The 18,969-nt window shown below is 47.5% G+C and overlaps 1 pseudogene; it reads left to right on the top strand.

The window, feature by feature from the left end:
- The first annotated feature begins 13,892 nt into the window (after positions 1–13,892).
- On the top strand, positions 13,893–18,073 carry LOC132592168 (uncharacterized protein K02A2.6-like; annotated as a pseudogene).
- The last annotated feature ends 896 nt before the right edge of the window (positions 18,074–18,969 follow it).

The raw sequence follows: 18,969 nt of genomic DNA, 5'->3' as shown, positions 1-18,969 counted from the left end.
ATCTATCTACCTATCTTCAAGTTCAAATAGATATCAAATAGATATACCTTCAAAAGGACGTGGATAAAGGAATGAGCAAACACCTAGGAACAAGTAATGGAAACAGCTCTATCATAATCTTTTCCAGCCTCTCTCAACAACCCCTCTTCAGGCAAGATGATTCATTCACACAGTGAAGTGATCTGCATTGTTTATAAAATTAAGCTTCACTGTAAAAGTCACAGCACCACATTGGAAGCATGCCTGCCTTTCAACTAGATGAGGCCGTCTGCTCTGGTGATTCCAATATAAGTGAAGAAAAAAGACCCAAAGTTGTCAGTGAAAAAATACCAGACAATCTCATGATATTTATTTATTCCCTACACAACCCCCCCCCAAAAATAAAGACATCCATTTACAAATTGCTTAACTACATTCAGCCCCTTGAGCTTCCATTCAAAGTACTGGGGAATAATGGCAGGACCTCCTCTAAAGGCCAGTGGCTCCAGATGTACAAAGTTCTCTTGTGGGCTTCACTGGGCCTTGGGTCTGGCCCTAGTGCCTCTTTGTTTGCTTCAGCCAGCAGATCATTAGGAAACAGCTGGTGTTTAGGTAAGGGCGCTCCTGGAGCCTTCACTTTCTGGAAGTCTGGAAGTTCTTCCCCATTAATTGCAGACATTTGTGGGTACTCAGGAATGAAGGAGTGAATACGGTCAAACTATCTACCCTCCATTTCATGTAAATATAGAGTCTGGTCTTTGATTGCATGATTGTGCCAGATAAGCATTCATAGTACCTCCTCCACTACAAGAACAAAACATTTGCACAACTGTTGAAAACCAGCTGCAAGCCAGTGGTGGAGAGGTATGCTCATCAATAGGCATCCACTATTGCCAGTTTTCTAGTACCCTTAATGTGCATTCATCTTCACTTTCAAAACATGCACAAGGGCGCCATTCATACACTACACCGTGTGATTAAAGTATATTCACTTTAGCGGGAAATGTTTCAGAAAATGCATGTGAGCCATCTCAAGTATAAGCATATCTCTATGCTTAAAGTCTGTCCTAAAGAGGAGGAACAAGAGCTTAGGACAGCAGCATGGACTGAGGTTTAGGATTGTTCAACCTGAGAATATACTGTACTAGATTACAGTCAGTTAATGTAAGCTAGGTGAAATAAACAATAAAGGCGAAGTAAGTTAAATTTTGGGGATTTGGGGTTAATGTCTTAGCAAAGAAATGAGTTAATATTTTAGCTATTTAATCTACATGGGAATTAAGGACCTATGTAAGTGTTTCAAATTCTTTTAGGAAGCAGTTACAAATACATTTTAAATTATTTTTAAAGATTCATGGTGGATCTGTTTTACTTTTAAGACTTTGGACTACTTTCATATATATTTTGTGAATGTACTCCTGAGGGTTGGGAAGCCTCTGGAACAGAACAGGGCCAGTGGCGGAGCTTCAAGCTCTGGCAGGGAGGTGGAGAGTAGGCGGGGGGGGCATGGCTGCCGTACACCCCGGGGGCGTGGCATGCTGCCCGCAGGGGTGTGGCATGCATCCTGGGGGCGTGGCACCCAGCGTGGGGCGCGTGCGATTGCACACAACCGGGATCGTGCCACTGAGGACGGTGCGCTCCCCCACCAGTGAACTGGGCATGCTGTGCAGAGCAGCAATGTGTTTGAGTTTGTGTGTGGTGTTGGTGAAAATCAGTTGCCCTAACTTATAGAAGCATAAACACTTTCTGCTCAGTCAAAGCCACTGTTGAGCTGGATTCAACAGCAGCTGCCTCCTGGAGGCAATTCTTTTCTTAGGTCTCTTAAAAAGCCTTGAAACACATTTTAAAAACTCCAAATATTTTATAAAATAGTTTGTGAATTTAAGCGAGAGAAGTTGCTGAATGGATAACTTGCAAAATAACCCACAACTGCAAGCTTCAAGCCACTTACTGTATTAAACAAACTTGGCAACTTTGCAAGAGTAAATGGTTGTTAAGTACAGTATAATAATAATAATAATAATAATAATAATAATAATAATAATAATAATTTATTATTTATACCCCGCCCATCTGGCCGGGTTCCCCCAGCCACTCTGGGCGGCTTCCAACAAAACAGAAATTCTAAAATACAGAGATCCATCAAACATTAAAATACCGAAATCCATCAAACATTAAAAGCTTCCCTAAACAGGGCTGCCTTGAGATGCCTTCTAAAGGTCTGGTAATTGTTGTTCTCTTTGACCTCTAGTGGGAGGGCATTCCACAGGGTGGGTGCCACTACCGAGAAGGCCCTCTGCCTGGTTCCCTGTAACTTGGCTTCTCGTAGTGAGGGAACCGCCAGAAGGCCCTCGGAGCTGGACCTCAGTGTCCGGGCAGAACGATGGGGGTGGAGACGCTCCTTCAGGTATACCGGACCGAGGCCGTTTAGGGCTTTAAAGGTCAACACCAACACTTTGAATTGTGCTCGGAAACGTACTGGGAGCCAATGTAGGTCTTTCAGGACCGGTGTTATGTGGTCTCGGCGGCCGCTCCCAGTCACCAGTCTAGCTGCCGCATTCTGGATTAGTTGTAGTTTCCGGGTCACCTTCAAAGGTAGCCCCACGTAGAGCGCATTGCAGTAGTCCAAGCGAGAGATAACTAGAGCATGCACCACTCTGGAGAGACAGTCAGTGGGCAGGTAGGGACTCAGCCTGCGTACCAGATGGAGCTGATAAACAGCTGCCCTGGACACGGAGTTGACCTGTGCCTCCATGGACAGCTGTGAGTCTAAGATGACTCCCAGGCTGCGCACCTGGTCTTTCAGGGGCACAGTTACCCCATTCAGGACCAGGGAGTCCTCCACACCCGCCCGCCTCCTGTCCCCCACAAACAGTACTTCTGTCTTGTCAGGATTCAATCTCAATCTGTTAGCCGCCATCCATCCTCCAACCGCCTCCAAGCACTCACACAGGACCTTCACCGCCTTCACTGGTTCTGATTTAAAAGAGAGGTAGAGCTGGGTATCATCAGCATACTGATGGACACCCAGCCCAAACCCCCTGATGATCTCTCCCAGCGGCTGCATATAGATGTTAAAAAGCATGGGGGAGAGGACAGAACCCTGAGGCACCCCACAAGTGAGAGCTCAGGGGTCTGAACACTCATCCCCCACCACCACTTTCTGAACACGGCCCAGGAGGAAGGAGCGGAACCACTGCATGACAGTGCCCCCAGCTCCCAAACCCTCTAGACGATCCAGAAGGATGTTATGGTCGATGGTGTCAAAAGCCGCTGAGAGATCCAGCAGAACAAGGAAACAGCTCTTACCTTTGTCCCTAGCCCGCCGGAGATCATCGACCAGTGCGACCAAGGCAGTTTCAGTCCCATGGTGAGGCCTGAATCCTGACTGGAAGGGATCCAAATGGTCCGCTTCTTCCAGGCGTGCCTGAAGTTGTTCAGCAACCACTCGCTCAATCACCTTGCCCAAGAATGGAAGATTTGAGACTGGGCGATAGTTGGCCATATTGGCCGGATCTAAAGATGGTTTTTTAAGAAGCGGTTTAATAACCGCCTCTTTCAGCGGGTCTGGGAAGGCTCCTTCATGGAGAGAAGCATTTACCAACCCGCGAAGCCCATCGCCCAGCCCTTCCTGGCTAGCTTTTATAAGCCAGGATGGGCAAGGATCAAGGAGACAGGTGGTTGGTTTCACTCGTCGAAGCAGCCTGTCCACATCCTCGGAGGTAACAGATTGAAATTGATCCCACAAAACTTGACTAGACAGGACTCTAGCACTCCCCCGCCCCGGCCCTGCTCCCACGGTGGAGTCTACCTCTTCCCGAATCTGAGCGACTTTATCTGCAAAAAACTTTGCAAAATCATTGCAGGAGATCATGTGGCCCGTACTGGGCCCGGATGGAGCAGGTGGTTCCGCTAAATTGCGAACCACCTGGAAGAGTCTCCTGCTGCTGTTTTCTGCAGATGCGATGGAGACGGTGAAGAAGGTCCTCTTCGCTGTCGCCATTGCCACTTGGTAGGCTCGAAGTTGAGCTCTAGCCCGTGTCCGGTCTGATTCAAAATGAGTTTTCCGCCACCGGCGCTCTAGCCGTCTCAACGACTGTTTCATCGCCCTCAGCGCCGGGGAAAACCACGGGGCTGTCCGGGCTCCATGCAATCTGAGAGGGCGCTTCGGAGCCAGACAGTCAATAGCGCTGGTTAACTCCGCATTCCAGCGGGCCACCAGGGAATCAGCTGAAAGGCCATCGACATGGGATAAAACATCCCCTACCACTCTCTGGAAGCCAATTGGATCCATTAAGTAGCGGGGGCGGACCATCCGAATCGGTCCCACCTCCCTATTTGTCGGTGGATTCTGGGAAGATTTGAAGAGTAACTGCATTAAATATTGGTATGAGCTTTCGTGTGCATGCACACTTCTTCAGAAAATGTGCATGCACACAAAAGTGCATGCACATGAAAGCTCATACCAATGACAAACTTAGTTGGTCTCTAAGGTGCTGCTGGAAGGAATTTTTTAATTTTGTTTCGACTACGTCAGACCAACACGGCTACCGGCACCTACCTGTAACTTGCATTAAATATGAACCAATGTTCAGTGTTTTGGTATAAAAGTTTATTTAACAACCACCACCAAATATCGACCATTCTTCTGTTTACTACTGATAAACAGAAGAATTCCGCATATCAGATCCTGGCCAGGGTCAGTTGTTTCCTTTAGGCAGGGTGAGGCAATTCAGACGGCACATGCTGGGGGGTAGGGAGCAGTGGGGGGTTGTTGGCGGACAGGGCTGTGTGCCATGTGTCCTGCAGTGCAACACCTAAGTGAGCTTGCTGCTATCAAGTATGACGATGGATGATGCTGTCCTGTGGCTAATATCAAGCTTACCCAGTCAGCTTCTGGACACGAGTACACACGGGCACCATCTTGTCTTTCACCTAAAGCAGCAGCAGGTTGTTGTCCAGCTCTGATCCTCGCAAAATGTCTAATAAAGCTAGAACGTATATAATTACTCTAAATCAGGTAATGGGGAATCTCAGGCCTGGGGGACAAATGTCACCCTCCAAGCTTCTCTGTCCAGCAGTCAGAATTGCGTGTTTAACCTTCCCCAAATAAATTCATTGAGAGTTTATAAATTCATTGAGAGAATAAATTCTTGAGAGTCCCATGGACTGCAAGAAGATCAAACCTATCCATTCTTAAGGAAATCAGCCCTGAGTGCTCCCTGGAAGGACAGATCCTGAAGCTGACGCTCCAATACTTTGGCCACCTCATGAGAAGAGAAGAATCCTTGGAAAAGACCCTGATGTTGGGAAAGATTGAGGGCACTAGGAGAAGGGGACGACAGAGGACAAGATGGTTGGACAGTGTTCTCGAAGCTACGAACATGAGTTTGACCAAACTGTGGGAGGCAGTGCAAGACAGGAGTGCCTGGCGTGCTCTAGTCCATGGGGTCACGAAGAGTCGGACACGACTAAACGACTAAACAACAACAACAAAATAAATTCAGACAAGACTCAAATTTTAGGTTTGGTTTTTGGCAGAATTTAGGCCACAACTTTATTGATTACATTCCGGGGTCAGCAAACTTTTTCAGCAGGGGACCGGTCCACTGTCCCTCAGACCTTGTGGGGGGCCGGACTATATTTTGAAAGAAAGAAAAAAAGAATGAATTCCTATGCCCCACAAATAACCCAGAGATGCATTTTAAATAAAAGGACACATTCTACTCATGTAAAAGCATGCTGATTCCCGGACCGTCCGCGGGCTGGGTTTAGAAGGTGATTGGGCTGCATCCAGCCCCCGGGTCTTAGTTTGGAGACCCCTGGATTACAATCAAATGAGTGGTTGCATAGGCTCTGGTTTGACTAGCTCCCTGCACCCTTGCAGGCAGCGCTCACCCAGGGCACCTGCCTACGTCAGCCTAGGGTGAATACCCGGCATAGTGGAAGGCCGTGTCCAACCAGTCCAACAGCCAGATGCTCCCCTGGATTCTGGCTCCAGGCACAACCCCTCTCAGGGAAGACCAACCAAGAGTCCCAGGATTCCTTTAACGGAATACACATCGCATAGGGATGGCCAGTCTGCTCTGCCACCCATATCACCTGAATCAGAGCCTATCCACAACCTTACAAGTTGTGACGATTTGCTACACGGCAGGCGAAACTCGAATGGCACCAGCCAATCAGCCAAGTGGGGGAAATTCCTGCCGTGCCCCTGTCCCAACGACAGATGACACACAACGGCATAGCAAGGTCATGCGTGCAAGCCCTAAATATAGGGAGAGGTGGGCGGATGTTCCGATGCACTGGCCCAAAAGAGGAAACTCGGGGACACGTGCATGGGCTTAAATAAAGGTCCCTCAATACAAATTTGCTGGCATCCTATTGGTCTGATTGCACCCAGCATCGAGGGACCTCCAATAGGGTGTTGTGGCCATCCAAATGTTCCCACCTACAACACAGGGTCTGGTTGACAGGTGACACCACAACATGTGCCCTCTGGTTAGGGAGGACCCGATCTCTCCTCAGGCCACACCCCTCCCTGGTCTGCTTTGCACCCTCTTTGAGTGTTTTCACATGCCTGGAATGTGCTCTGGAGCTCTGACTGTGCCTTTTACGTGCCTTGATAGAGACAGGTTTGCATAGAAACTAGCCTACTGTACGAAGGTGGAATTTACATTCATTATCCCTGTCCATTTTTGTCTCTGGCCCTGCCCATTCCTAGCATGTGACCCTTGGAAGCTTTTGTCCAATGCACACACACACACACACACACACACACACACACACACACACACCTTAAACAATTCCAATATTGTTATTTTGCTAGGCACTTCAACATTCTTTAGAAGCATTTCCAGTATCACAAAATCAGATCGTGAAGTTCCCACAGCAGCCTAGTTCTGTGATTTGAAAATATCTTTATATTTTGTGTTGCTTTCCTGTGGAGAAGTCTGCTGATGACAGAGAAGTATTTTGTTTGAACTCTCTGTTTTACAGGTACAACTGCCACCAGGAGGAGGAGGAGGAAGAGAAAGATGGAAACTCATAATCAAATATCCAGCACTCCAGAGGATCAGTGTGTCATTCTTCTGTGTTTGGCAATTGAATTAAATCTGGTTAGGCAAACACTTATGCAGGAAATATTGCCTGGAGATAAAAGTTGCCATGGAGGTTTAAGTTACCTGCATCACAGAAACACAAAGCAATGTTTGGGTTTTATGTGGCAGGTGGGGTTTCAAACCACACACCATCAGGAGGGCCCTTTCTAAGAAGTGGACAAAGCTCTTGTGAAGCCAGAAGGTGTGTGTGCCCTTTACTCACGGGTGTACTTCAAGCTGCAATTAGCACAAATGACATTTTCTTTCTGAGTGGCATTTCCACTCATATCTAAAATAAGCTTGTTCCCTCAGCTTTCAATGGCAGCACGCAATGTCATTTCCCAAATGGATTAAATAACAGGAAGCAAAATAAGCATTTTCAGAACATTCTCAAGCCGACATGGATTAGCTGACTACTCTTTTCAAATGGAGGGGAAAGGATTGCAAAGTAAGCTTGATTCACAGGAGCAAAATAAGATTTCTCTTATTATGTCAGATTTATAAGTAATAACTTTGCTGCTGTATTTCCCCCTTATTGAAAAATCTCCCTTTCTTAATGAATGGTATAGATAGAACATGGGATGGAATTCTCCTTTCCAGCCACGAAGAATGCATTTTCATGTTCCTTCTCTTCTTATATATCATTCTTTTGGTCTGGCAGGTAAAGTAGCTATTTCTGTTGCCATTACTGTACTATAATTCTACAGTAAATTCTACAGTAGTTTAAAGATTTATAGTTTTATCAGCATATATTTTTAAAAAGGACTGAAGTTTTCCATGTTCTGTTTAAAACAACAAAGAAACATAATTCCCTCCCCCCTCTCTTGATCTATCTTCTGTTGAGATTCAGTGCTTTAAGAGGCTGTTAAGCTATAGATCTTCTTGTGCTGGGAATTAAGCAAGATGAGTTTCAGTTAACATTCATTAAGATGGATGATACTGTCTATTCTCTTTTGAAGCAAATCCTAGATGTTATTGATTACCTTTTGCATATGTATGCCTGTGCAAGAAAAAGATCACCTCACCAACTGCTGATGGGCAAAGGGAGCCTTTTTGCCCCCAAACACACATTTGGTTTGGGGTGTATTTGCAAAGCCCCCTTCCTCTGCTTAACAGATGGTAACTCAAGAAGCCCTGTTAGTACTGACCACTGTATTAAACAGGCCCAAAGGGTAAATGGATGCTGAATTCACAAGTGACATCCTGTTACCTCCAGCTTGAGCCAAAAAGGTGAATCAGAGCTGGCAGCACTAGTGTTCCACAAATGTAGATGATTAATGAAATCTCCCTTTACAGAATATTTAAATGAAGAAATAGGTATAGCATCCAATTAATACATCTTTCATGTGGACAGATGCATCTGAAGAGCATGCATTTTGAATTGATAAAGAGACATAAGAGTTCCCCTTAGAATGATATTATGACAAAATGCACAAAGCTGAGTCAAATTTGCATCCGTTTTCTCACTGCTTCCTTTGTAAAAGATGTGCCTCAAATGAACTCTCTTTAAAAGCATGTACATTTCTGTTCCCAAAGTGGAAAATTCCTTGATGGAGATTGGAAATCCATTATTTTGACAGTAAGAACAGCACCGAAATCATGTACAGTGGTACCTCTACTTACGAATAACTCTACTTACGAATGTTTCTACTTACGAATGGAGCTCCGTCCGCCATCTTGGATGTGGTTTAGATAGGATTTTTTCTACTTACGAATTTTTAGATAGGGTTGCTTCTACAGTACTTATGAATTTTTTCTCCCAATGCATTCCTATGGGATTTGACTTACAAATTTTTTCTACTTACAAATGTGCGTTCGGAACGCATTAAATTCATAAGTAGAGGTACCACTGTATCTAAAGAATCACCTTCTCTCTTTTGAACCTGCTGTTCTGCCAAGATCATAGTGTGGGACTCTGTTCCAGGCTTTTCCTTAGGTGGGTGGATGCCAGAAGCAAGGCCTTTTCAGTGGTGACACCCCAATTTGGAGCTCCTTAGCCACATTCTGCTTGCTAGCATTTTACTTTTTGGGGGTCCAACCAAAAACTGTTCTAATGACAAACGCAATGGATCTGCTCATTATTTTAACCAGTTTACTTCTGCTGTTCTGTATACAGTATTTGTTATTTTAGATTGCATTGTTTCAAATCTGACTTTTTACATGTCATTTTGAACATTCATCTTGTCAGAAAGTTGAAGCAGCACATTTTGAAATAAACAGCACAATCCTATGCATATTTACCCAAAAAACTACCACTGTGTTCCGTAGGGCTCACTCCCAAGTAAGCCTAAACACACACAAATCTAGCTCCAATATGAATGTAATTGTCCTGCAGGAAAAAAATGTATTGATATAGAATTTCATACTCAGTCTGTTGACTTGAGGCATTATTGATTTGTTGTCGTCGTAGGCATAAAAGGGAAATCAAGCATCTTCAACTTAATTAATGGCTGGTTTGGCACAATAATTGCCTTTCACTTTATTGTTTACTGCAGTGTAGGGAGGAAAACTCTGTAAACAGCATTTGGGGAGTCACAACTAGCAAATGTTGATGTACAGGAAATATCCTGGCTGAAAACAAGAATCCCTACCTTGAACCTGCTGCTCTTCTTACGCATATTTATTCAGAAGTAAAACCATTGAGTTCATTGGGACTTACTTCAGGTAAGTGTGCATAGGCTTGCAGCCTTAGACATTAATCCTGTCCCAGTGCAGAGGAGAGGATTTGATGACCCTTTAAGTCCCTTGGAACACTATAATTCTATTGTTCTATTGTTGGCCATATACTGGCTGTGGCAAGCTATTACACCAACAATATCTATTGCATTACTCTGAACGATGCTGCTTTGGGGGCTCTCAAGTGTGAAAGGCAACATATAAAAACAATTCTTTCTTTTAAATCTGCTATCTTTTCAAGGCTCCTCAAAGCTCTTTTATCTGTTAACTCAGCGCACTACATCATTCCAAGTGCTCTTTCTTTCATATGTGGGAAACCTGTGCTCTCTCTTTTCGCCTGCAGCTTTACAAGGAAAGAGCTGCTATGCGTCATCCTTTATAAGCTTAGTAGGAAAGGACAACCTGTTATGGAGTAAAGAGAGCAAGGTATAACACTAATTGCTTTGTAAAACAGGTGATGAATCATGCTCCAGAGGATTTTGGAAAGCTTTCCATTATGCAGGGGTAGAGAACCTCTGGATGCTTTTGGGATCCAGCTCCTATCAGCACCAGCCAGCATGGCCAATAGACAGCAATGATGGCAGGTGGAGTATCTAGCAACATCTGGAAAACCAAAGGTTCCACACCTTGGGCTACATACACACATTTTATCAAAGAATCAAGGGAGACAGAGTGCTCTTGCTTTTTCTATTTAGTCCACACACAATCTAGATCTGGTGCCTATCTTTTGCACACGAAAAGCGCTTCTTGAGAAACTGGTTTCATTCTGCAAATAAAATCACATTGCAGATTGCTTCTATATTACTCTGCAGTGTGACCAGTTGAAAACAAATGTAGGCAGTCCTGATGCAGGGAGATGTATCTACATATGTCCAATGATGTTGTGAGTGGGGATGTGCTAAGATTGCAGCTACTGCTTCCGTCTTCACTTACCTGAGGTATGCAGGGAGGAAAAGGAGTGGGCAACCTAATAAATAGAATAGAATAGAATAGAAATTTATTGGCCAAGTATCAATCATGCTTGGAATTTTGCTTCAACTACATTGCAATGTAAAGAAAAAACGTACATCATACAAACACTATTCCCCTCACAATACAAAAGCACAGCAAAAAGACCCCATACCACCAATGAGCCTTCCTTCCGCCCACAACTACAGATTCAACAATTTGATGGCACAAGGAAAAAAGCTTTTCCTGTGCCTAGACGTTTTTGTATATAGAGTCCTGTACCGACGTCCGGATGGGAGTAAATCAAACAGGTGGTGACCAGGATGTGAAGGGTCTACACTCTACAGCAATTATCTCTGCTCTCTTCCTGATTTGAGCAGCATAAAGTGTCCCTATTGGAGGCAAACTAACACCAATTACCCTCTCTGCAGTTCTTACTGCTCACTGGAGCCTCTTCCTAACCAGCTTAGAGGAGGGTTTTCAAATTACCAGGTACCTACACCCACCCTTGTGGACAGCAGGATTTAGAATCAATCTAGATTAAAAAGCAGCATGTTATGTCTTTGATGTTATAAAAACTTTCTAATAAAAATATTTATAAAAAAATAAAAAAATAAAATAAAAAGCAGCATGTTGAGGATGAGCATGAACGGTTCCAGATTTATCTTAAGAGTTGGAAGGGACCCATGGGTCATCTAGTCAAACCCCCTGCAATGCAGGAATCTCAGCTAAAGCATCCATGACAGATGGCCACCCAACCTCTGCTTTAAAACCTCCAAGGAAGGAGAGTCCACCACCTCTTGTCATAGCTGTCAAGTTCTCCTTTTTTAAGGGAAATTTCCTTATGCTGAATAGGCTTCCTTGTGAGAAAAGGGAAAACTTGACAGCTATGCCTCTTGTTGGAGTCTGTTCTACTGCCGAACAGCTCTTACTGTCAGAAAGTTCTTCTGAAGGTTTAGTCGGAATCTCCTTTTTTGTAACTTGAAGCCATTGCCTCGAGTCCTACCCTCCAAATCAGGAGAAAACTACATGCTTGTGCAACAAATTGTGTTCGCAGCCTCTGTTTAAAACTATATCCAGCTTAAATTTTTTTTACTGCTTTACATGTGAGCAAAAATCTGTTCTGCTTGCACAATGTCAATGCTTGATACAACCCAGTTGGTTGCATCTAACAATAGTCATTGTTAGATGCAAGAATAGTCAAGAATAAACCCACTGAAATTAATGGACCTAAGCTTTGTTGTTGTTGTTTAGTCGTTTAGTCGTGTCCGACTCTTCGTGACCCCATGGACCATAGCACTCCTGTCTTGCACTGCCTCCCGTAGTTTGGTCAAACTCATGTTCGTAGCTTCGAGAACACTGTCCAACCATCTCGTCCTCTGTCGTCCCCTTCTCCTAGTGCCCTCAATCTTTCCCAACATCAGAGTCTTTTCCAAGGATTCTTCTCTTCTCATGAGGTGGCCAAAGTATTGGAGCCTCAGCTTCACGATCTGTCCTTCCAGGGAGCACTCAGGGCTGATTTCCTTAAGAATTGATAGGTTTGATCTTCTAGCAGTCCATGGGACTCTCAAGAGTCTCCTCCAGCACCATAATTCAAAAGCATAAATTCTTCGGCGATCAGCCTTCTTTATGGTCCAGCTCTCACTTCCATACATCACTACTGGGAAAACCATAGCTTTAACTATACGGACCTTTGTCGGCAAGGTGATGTCTCTGCTTTTTAAGATGCTGTCTAGGTTTGTCATTGCTTTTCTCCCAAGAAGCAGGCGTCTTTTAATTTCGTGACTGCTGTCACCATCTGCAGTGATCAAGGAGCCCAAGAAAGTAAAATCTCTCACTGCCTCCATTTCTTCCCCTTCTATTTGCCAGGAGGTGATGGGACCAGTGGCCATGATCTTGGTTTTTTTGATGTTGAGCTTCAGACCATATTTTGCGCTCTCCTCTTTCACCCTCATTAAAAGGTTCTTTAATTCCTCCTCACTTTCTGCCATCAAGGTTGTGTCATCTGCATATCTGAGGTTGTTGATATTTCTTCCGGCAATCTTAATTCCTGCTTGGGATTCATCTAGTCCAGCCTTTCGCATGATGAATTCTGCATATAAGTTAAATAAGCAGGGAGACAATATACAACCTTGTCGTACTCCTTTCCCAATTTTGAACCAATCAGTTGTTCCATATCCAGTTCTAACTGTAGCTTCTTGTCCCACATAGAGATTTCTCAGGAGACAGATGAGGTGATCAGGCACTCCCATTTCTTTAAGAACTTGCCATAGTTTGCTGTGGTCGACACAGTCAAAGGCTTTTGCATAGTCAATGAAGCAGAAGTAGACGTTTTTCTGGAACTCTCTAGCTTTCTCCATAATCCAGCGCATGTTTGCTATTTGGTCTCTGGTTCCTCTGCCCTTTCGAAATCCAGCTTGCACTTCTGGGAGTTCTCGGTCCACATACTGCCTAAGCCTGCCTTGTAGAATTTTAAGCATAACCTTGCTAGCGTGTGAAATGAGCGCAATTGTGCGGTAGTTGGAGCATTCTTTGGCACTGCCCTTCTTTGGAATTGGGATGTAGACTGATCTTCTCCAATCCTCTGGCCATTGCTGAGTTTTCCAAACTTGCTGGCATATTGGGTGTAGCACCTTAACAGCATCATCTTTTAAAATTTTAAATAGTTCAGCTGGAATATCATCACTTCCACTGGCTTTGTTATTAGCAGTGCTTTCTAAGGCCCATTTGACTTCACTCTCCAAGATGTCTGGCTCAAGGTCAGCAACCACACTACCTGGGGTGTACGAGACCTCCATATCTTTCTGGTATAATTCCTGTTATGTACTGAGCTGAATCCTAGAACAATAGGATTCAGAATCAGCGGGAGCTACCCAATCCAACTCCAGGTGGAAGTGAATCCGCAACCTGATTGGTCTGCTGGAGCAGCCAATCAGGCGGCTGGCAGAAGTGAATCTGCTACCTGATTGGCCTGTAGGAGCAGCCAATCAGGCTGCAGGCAGAAGTCAATCCATAATATAATTGGCCCACAGGTGTAGCCCTGAAGTAGCCAATCACGCAAGGCCCATTGTGTAAATAATGTATATAAGCAGATGGTTTGGGGAAAAGAGCCATTCGTCTTCTCTTCTCCTCCTCGATGACTATGAGCTGAATAAAGAGCATGAAATTCACTCTTGACTCCGAGTATATTTCACTGGCGACGAAGGTGGGATCCTGCTGAGCTGACCGCCACCACGCACTGCACCGCAGCACCGCCACCTGCTGCACCGCTGCATCGCACCGTGCATCCAGGCTTCAGCTCCAGGACCCAAGGAACCCAGAATGGCAACCGACAGCAGCTTCTCGCCATTCAAACCAGCATCAGGAGACTGGGAAGGGTACGCCGCCCGTTTCAACTTCCTCCTGCAAGCGAAAGAAGTCACCAATGATGCCATGAAGAGGGCGACATTCTTCAGCGTCTGTGGAGAGGAGACGTTTGAAATCGCCCGGGCTCTCCTTGCACCTAGAGATGTCGCTACCGTCTCTTACAAAACAATAATGGAACGGCTGAAGGAGCACTTCTCACCACAGCCCTCGGTGGTAGCTTGCCGAAATGCCTTCTACGCAAAGCGGCAAGCCCCGGGGGAAACCATAACTGGGTTTGTGACCTCCCTCCGCCAAGCCGCCCGGTTATGCAACTTCTCAGAATTGGAGAACATGCTTCGTGACCGCCTCGTCGGTGGCCTGAGGGACGAGATGTTGCAACGACGCCTCTACGCCAAAAAAGACCTCACGTTCCAGATTGCTCTGGAGGAAGCCCTGGCAACCGAAGCCGCCGAGAGGTCAACGCAAGAGGCACGACCGGCCCCGCCATCCCAACCGAGGGTCTACCACGAAGACCTCACCGACGAATCCGAATCTGACAGGGAGGAAGTACACCGAGTACAGCGGCGCACTCAAGCAGCACACACACCACAGCAGCCTCGACGAGAAGGAGGGAACTGTGCAAGCTGCGGGGAGAACCACGAGAGGAGGACCTGTCGTTTCCGCAACGCAGAGTGCAGGCAGTGCAGAAAATTGGGACACATCGCCCGGGTGTGTCGGGCTCGACTCACCCGTCGACAAGCATCAGATGACCGACCCAGGAGCCCCAGGTCACACGGCACCATGCACCAAGGCAACTCGACGGAGATCACGGACTACCAGGTATTCCAGTTGCCCCATCCCAGCACAGAGAAAATTTATATAGAGGTACAGATAGAGGGAGCCCCATGCCGCATGGAGCTGGACACGGGTTCAACTCTATCCATAATCTCGGCCCGAACATTAAGGGAACTGTGCCCTAATGGGGGTCCCAAACTAAGGCCGGCCCCATTCACCCTCCGGGACTTCCAGAAACGTAAGGTCCCTACTATGGGGGTGGGGACCTTCAGGGTGCAATATCGAGGGCGAAAGCAACAATTGGACTTGCTGGTAGTTAAGGGCCCCTACGTTAGCTTACTGGGACTGGCATGGTTTGGACCTCTGGGGCTAGCCGTTACCGGGGTGAACCGCACTAGCTTACAAGTGGACGTGGACGCCATATGCAAAGAGTTTCCAGGGGTTTTCGATGGGGCATTGGGACGATATACAGGACCCCCCATTGCCCTACAGCTGGACCCCGCTGTACGACCCATCAGGCACAAGGCCCGCCGGGTCCCGTTCGCCCTGAAACCCCGCATAGACGAGGAATTGGACCGGCTCGTGGAGCAAGGAGTGCTGGAGCCGGTGCCCAACGCCCCCTGGGAAACTCCAATTGTCACACCCGTCAAGCCTAACGGTTCGGTCCGCATCTGTGCAGACTACAAATGCACCATAAACAAGGCTCTCACGGCCCATGCATACCCAGTGCCAGTGGTCAGCCATGTCCTCGCCACCCTGGCTGGGTCAAAAATCTTTGGCAAACTGGACTTGGCCCAAGCGTATCAACAGTTGCCTGTGGACGAAGCCACAGCAGAGGCTCAGACGATTGTGACGCACAGAGGGGCATTCAGAGTTAAGCGGCTGCAATTTGGCGTTAGCGTGGCACCAGGCATATTCCAGAATCTAATGGACTCTCTCCTTAAAGGGATTCCTGGCGTCACCCCCTTCTTCGATGATGTACTGATCGCCGGGCCCACACCAGAGGAATTTGAGGACCGCCTCCGCTCCGTCCTGCACCGTTTCCAGACGGCGGGCCTCAAGGTGAAGCGGGAAAAGTGTTTACTGGGAGTGCCGCAGGTGGACTTTCTGGGATTTAAGGTGGACGCAGAAGGGGTCCATCCAACCGGTGACAAGGTACGGGCCACTTCGACGAGAGGCTGCCAGTGGTGCTGGCATGCGACGCCTCTCCCTATGGCATCGGCGCTGTCCTGGGACACCAACTCCCGGATGGAAGAGAGGTGCCGGTGGCATACTTCTCCCAGACGCTTGCTGCAGCCGAACGAAACTACTCACAGATTGACAAGGAGGGTCTGGCAATCGTGAAGGGCGTAAAAAAATTCCATGATTTCTTGTACGGGCGGCCCTTTACCATAGTGACTGACCACAAGCCGTTGCTTGGCCTGTTTGCCCCTGAGAAGCAGACCCCCCAAGTGTTGTCTCCACGTGTCCTCAGGTGGTCAATTTTCCTTGCCGGCTACCAGTATGCACTAATCCACCGCCCTGGGAAGGCGATGGGCCACGCAGACGCCCTCAGCAGGCTACCACTACCAGAAACAGGCCCCGACCCAGCGCCTGCGCAAGAGGTTATGACCCTGGAGCTGCTTCCCGACCGACCCATTCAGGCACAAGAAGTTGCGCACCATTCCACAAAAGATAGGGTCATCTCCCGGGTCCTGGACTGGGTGTGGCGAGGATGGCCCAGCAGCAGCCCCGGGCCAGAATTCGCTGGCTACACAAACCGCAAACATGAACTGTCGGCCCACAAGGGGTGCCTGTTATGGGGAAGCAGGGTTGTTGTTCCCCAGCCCCTCCGCAAAAGGGTCCTCACAGCCCTACACGAGACACACCCAGGGGTAGTGAGGATGAAGGCCCTTGCCAGGAGTTATGTGTGGTGGCCGGGGATTGACAGAGAGATAGAGGCCTGGGTCCAACACTGCCAGACCTGCCAAGAATCCCGCCCGGATCCCCCAAGGGCCCCAGTCCAGCCCTGGGAGTCCGCCCGACATCCATGGTCACGCTTGCACGTGGACTTCGCTGGCCCCTTCCAGGGAAAAACATTCTTCATAGTGGTGGATTCCTACACCAAATGGCTGGAGGTCGCACTGGTACCATCCACTTCTACGGCGGCAGCCATCCGGGTACTACGTAAGCTGTTTGCGACCCACGGGCTCCCTGACACCCTCGTCTCGGACAATGGAACCGCATTCACGTCAGAGGAGTTCCAGACCTTCACAGCGCAGAACGCCATCCGCCACATCCGCTCAGCACCATTCCACCCTGCCACCAATGGCCAAGCGGAGCGCATGGTGCGGACCACCAAGGACAGCCTCCGCCGCATGACACAAGGGGACTGGGAATACCGCCTTGCCGCATTTCTTCTAGCACAGCACAGCACCCCAAGCACAACGACGGGCCGGAGCCCAGCTGAATTACTAATGGGCCGGCGCCTTGCAACTAGACTGGACCGACTTCACCCCGACAGAGCTCAGGATGAGGTAGTGGTGGGGAAAGGCAGGAACCCCCGGACATTTGTGGCCCAGGACCCAGTGTATGCAAAGAATTTTGGGGCAGGCCCAGCATGGGTACCCGCCACAGTCACCAAGGTGACCGGTCCCGTGTCGTACGAGGTACTAACGGAAGGGGGGCAATGTTGGCGCCGCCACTGCGACCAGCTACGACGACGATTCCCAGGAGGAACCCGGGAGGAGAGCGGGACAGAGGGGTCCCAAGGGGACAGCAGGGCAGTGAGGCCTGTAGAGCGAGAGGGGTGGGCAGGGGAAGCAGAAGCAGTAGGCACAGAGGGGCGCCCCGAGGCTGGAAGGACACCGGAACCAGAGCTACAACCTAGTGGTTCAGTGGCGCCAGACCAGACAGCCCTGGCACAGCCAGCAGCCTCGGAACACGAGCCAGAACCAGAACCCCTGACCAAGGAACACCCCAGGCCACAACGCACACGGAGGCGGCCAGCAGACCTTGGGGACTACGAATGCAACTTCCCGGGCAGGACTGGAACTTAGAGGGGAGGGGTGTTATGTACTGAGCTGAATCCTAGAACAATAGGATTCAGAATCAGCGGGAGCTACCCAATCCAACTCCAGGTGGAAGTGAATCCGCAACCTGATTGGTCTGCTGGAGCAGCCAATCAGGCGGCTGGCAGAAGTGAATCTGCTACCTGATTGGCCTGTAGGAGCAGCCAATCAGGCTGCAGGCAGAAGTCAATCCATAATATAATTGGCCCACAGGTGTAGCCCTGAAGTAGCCAATCACGCAAGGCCCATTGTGTAAATAATGTATATAAGCAGATGGTTTGGGGAAAAGAGCCATTCGTCTTCTCTTCTCCTCCTCGATGACTATGAGCTGAATAAAGAGCATGAAATTCACTCTTGACTCCGAGTATATTTCAATTCCTCTGTGTATTCTTGCCACCTCTTCTTGATGTCTTCTGCTTCTGTTAGGTCCTTACCACTTTTGTCCTTGATTATGGTAATCTTTGTACGAAATGTTCCATTCATATCTCCAATTTTCTTGAACAGATCTCTGGTTTTCCCCATTCTATTGTTTTCCTCTATTTCTTTGCATTGCTCATTTAAGAAGACCCTCTTATCTCTCCTTGCTGTTTTTTGGAAATCTGCATTCAGTTTCCTGTATCTTTCCCTATCTCCCTTGCATTTTGCTTGCCTCCTCTCCTCCGCTATTCGTAAGGCCTCGTTGGACAGCCATTTTGCCTTCTTGCATTTCCTTTTCCTTGGGATGGTTTTCGTTGCTGCCTCCTGTATAATGTTACGAGCCTCCATCCATAGTTCTTCAGGCACTCTGTCCACCAAATCTAAATCCTTAAACCTGTTCCTCACTTCCACTGTGTATTCATAAGGGATTTGATTCAGATTGTATCTTACTGGCCCAGTGGTTTTTCCTATCTTCTTCAGTTTAAGCTGGAATTTTGCTATAAGAAGCTGATGATCTGAGTTACAGTCAGCTCCAGGTCTTGTTTTTGCTGACTGTATAGAGCTTCTCCATCTTTGGCTGCAGAGAATATAATCAATCTGATTTCGATGCTGCCCATTTGGTGATATCCATGTGTAGAGTCGTCTCTTGTGTTGTTGGA

This window comes from Zootoca vivipara, chromosome 1 (genome assembly GCF_963506605.1).
Source record: "Zootoca vivipara chromosome 1, rZooViv1.1, whole genome shotgun sequence".
Lineage (NCBI taxonomy): Eukaryota > Metazoa > Chordata > Lepidosauria > Squamata > Lacertidae > Zootoca > Zootoca vivipara.
Note: the sequence above shows the minus strand (reverse complement) of the source record. Positions and strands in the feature narration are given on the sequence as shown.